The sequence below is a fragment of the Grammomys surdaster genome, unplaced genomic scaffold (assembly GCF_004785775.1).
Source record: "Grammomys surdaster isolate TR1022 unplaced genomic scaffold, NIH_TR_1.0 165, whole genome shotgun sequence".
Lineage (NCBI taxonomy): Eukaryota > Metazoa > Chordata > Mammalia > Rodentia > Muridae > Grammomys > Grammomys surdaster.
Window position 1 is genome coordinate 20272780 of NW_021604613.1, and position 3732 is coordinate 20276511.

Below are 3732 nucleotides of genomic sequence, written 5' to 3' on the forward strand. Positions count from 1 at the left end.
TGCTGGGATTAAAGGCGTGCGCCACCACTGCCCGGCTTCCTTTACATTCTACATGTTAAAAATGTTATATGTTTATCTAAAACAAAAATCATATGTAGTCTATCTTGCGTATTTAATATACTGCTCTGAGAAGGGTTTGTAAAAGTTCAGTGGTATCCTACAGGGATCTGTGGCACTAGGAAGGTTAAGAATCTCCACTTAGAATATAAGGTTAGGGCAGAATTTCGTTCCATTTACTTTTAGATTTACTCTGTAATTTAAGTTTGGAGGAGAATGTTTCAGGAGAAGTAGAAAAAATAAATCCAAGCTGGACACTATTTAAAGAACTCATGGAACAACAGGCTGGTTAATGAATTGTATCAGAACATTTGCTTCTGTCGTTGTGCACAAACTACAAATGAAATATTCTTTTGTTCTTTGAGCTACATGTTCCCAGCGTTGTAATGGTTAAATTAATTTCTAATATGTCTCATCTCATTATAGATCTGTGCAACAGTCTCTTTCAATTTTAAATTGAGCTTCAGGGAAGATTAAATACTTAGGTATCCCAGTTTGTATAAAATTTCTAGATCCATACAAATTAAACTTCCCCTGTCTAAATGGCCCTAATCATTCTAATTTAACTAGATGGAGCTTATTTCCTTTTGACAGCGCTTGTCATGTTGAATCTTCACTGTGCAGATGAATGGCATGCCAAATGGGTAATCAGTATTCCAGATGTTGCCTTGCCACTTTCCAGCAATGTTATTAATAAAAGTCAGCTCCTACTTGTCCTTTCTTTTTTTTTTTAAACCCTCGAACATTACCGAAGATATAAACTTCCTTTCTCCCCATTATGGTTTGGTAATGGTAATTTAATAGTACATCAAATGGGCCCCTCCAGAGAAGGATGATCTTTGGGAAAGTACCTGTCCACTGTGAACGATGTACCAGGAACTCCTGGCTGATGTGGTGGGACTGGTTAAGAGGGCATAAGGATAAATGTGTGTGTCTATGAGTGAATCTGTGTGTGTGTCTGTGTGTTGGGGAAGTCTGAGTATCTAAAGGGCCATTTTGCTTATTTTATTTGAGAATAAAAATTTAACTTGGAAGAGCTGCTTTAACAGTCACCCAGCTGGGAGGACCTACGTTCTTGACACATGGCAGTTCTCCTTTGGCCTGATGATTTCTTTCCCTTCTTATCAGTTCCCAAACTGTTCTAGAGCTGGCAGAGAATAGCACATAAACCGTGTATAAGGACCTCTGTGAGTTCTGTCATCCAGAACTGAAAGGAAGATGTCCTGAGAGAAAAGAGAATCCTTGGGCCAGATGGGCATCAGGTCAGAAGAAGACGGGAGTCACAGGTCAAAAGACAGAAGGTCTGGTTCCATGACACCTAACAGATGCAGGCCAGTTTTTTAAGGCTTACTAGAAATATATATATATATGTAATTAAAGTTTCAGAACTAGGAAAAAGCTATTATTATCATTATTATTTTTGTATTAGGTGTGATGATTTCATGAGTTTTTTTTTTTTTTAACATCCAAAGTTTTTTTATTAACAGTAAGATCCAAGGTTAGGTTTTATAGCCTCGGCTAGCCCTTCGGCCCCTGGCACGCTCGAACTTCCGGCCCTTGGAACGGACATAGGATTTGGTGTGGCTGTGTGGGGTTCCTGGGGCCTTACCAAAATGTCGGTACACCTCTCGGCCCTTCTGAGGACCAGACAGGAGCACGGTGCCTCGGCCCTTGGGAGACTCCAGAGCCAGCTGGTGAAAGGTGAGGATCTTACCCCAGCCTTGAGGATGCGACTTCGGCCCGGCTGTTCACCCGCAGTGCACACACCTTCATCTTGGGCACTTCCAGAATCCGCACATCATCTGTGACCGTCTCCACAACCACAGTGGTTTTGTTCTCCCTGACAGGAAGCTTCTTTCGGATCATCCAGGACAGGGACAGAGGTGGCCAGTTAGTGCGGCTCATAAATAACCTCTTCAGCACAACCTGATTGAAGGTGGAGTTGGTACGTCTGGCCAGAAACCTGTACAGCTTGACTAGCAGCCGCAAGGAGATATCCTGGCTCTTGGGCTCCTTGCGCCGAAAATTTTGGTCCTTGTTGTGGCGAATGTCAACACCCATGATGGCGTCTCTTGCTCAGCCAGGTCCAGAAAGACCTTCATGAGTGTTTATAAAAAACAATTCGGGCTTGGTATCTCTCTCTCTCTCTCTCTCTCTCTCTCTCTCTCTCTCTCTCTCTCTCCTCTCTCTCTCTTTCTCTCTGTGTATATTTTTCCACAATAGAAAAAAAAATTAGGTTTCCTTTTAATTTTTTGCTCTCTCCTTTTTAACTTAAGGTTGTGAAAAGAAATTGAATTTCTATACCTAAAGGATAGTTTAATAACACTCTAGAAAAAAAAAAGAAACCTAAATAATTGGTAAAGTAATATTGTAGCCTCCAGAAAACTGCCTCAGGGGCTGGGCAGAGGGTTCAGTGCATAAAGTTTTCTGTTGTAAGCATGACAACCTGGGTGTAATACAATCAATTTAAGCTTAGCCCTGACTAGCTTAAAAATAAAGGAGACTCAGACTATGGTTATTTTGTTTGGCTTTGACAACTACTGGGGAATCACTCCTAATCTACTCTTCTAACTTCATGCCTGGCTGCCTCCCCAGCAGTGTACCCCAAATACTTGCTATTTCTCCTGGCCATGTGCTCATGGTCCATCGCCCCTCACGGAGGTTTCCTCACCCTCCTCCTCCTTCCTCCTCTTCCTCCTTCTTCCCTTGGTCTCTCTCCTCACTCACTCCAAACCCATCCACGTCTAATCCCTCCAGCAACTGGCTGTAGCCAATTTTATTTAACCAATAGTTTTAAATCAAGGAAAGAGGTTTGCATGACAAAAGCTTGCAAAAATGAGAAGTCATTTGTAGGCCTGTATAGAATTTAACATTACAATACATAGCAATAGACCAAATCTCCACACCTGGGTTCGGATTCCCAAAACTCCTGTAAAAAGTTGGGTGTGTTGTTATACACCTGTAATCCCAGCTCCAAGAGCCTGAAGACAGAAGGATTGATCATCCTTGATCTCACTAAAATGGAGGCACTAGGTTCAGTGAGAGACTCTATCTCAAAGGACAATAAGGGAGGATGACAGAGGAAGACTCCAACATCGGTCGCTACTGGTGTGCTTGGTGACATGCCCCGCCTACACCTCACTTGTTAATGCATCAGCTAGCATTATAGTCCACACCTGAGCCTGCATCCTCAGGCCTCCACTTTCTGCATCAGTCATGACTTGGACTGTGATTTAGAAGTTGACATCCAGTTAAAACCACTTTGAACTTTTAAGTGGAAGACATTAGCGCCAGAACCATGTTTGCTATGGTCGATCTTGCAGTGTTTCCAACATGCCAAATTATGTGGATTTTTATGCCATGCCACTTCCTCAAAGGCCAACCAAAAAATGCTATTCTTGGTGCAACTAATTTCTCTCCCATTCTCTCCCGTTGGTTTTTCAAGTTCATTAACAACATTCAGTATTGAACTGAGTTCTACTGACATCTGCTGGACAAAACCTGTGTTTGTGACTTGGTGGTTATTAGCGCAGGAACAAAGCTCTGTCAAGTGAAATAGAAAATAGAGCCAAGCCAAGCATGAGACTCTGAATTAGTCTATGAGTCCTAGGGCAGTTTCCAAGTCTGCTTTTCTAGCTGGCAAAGCTGCACTTCAGCTTGGTGCCTTAAGCCACA

General features: G+C 42.3%; 1 pseudogene; it reads right to left on the bottom strand.

The window, feature by feature from the left end:
* Positions 1-1556: 1556 nt before the first annotated feature.
* LOC114619816 lies at positions 1557-2118 on the bottom strand (annotated as a pseudogene).
* Between the last annotated feature and the right edge of the window lie 1614 nt (positions 2119-3732).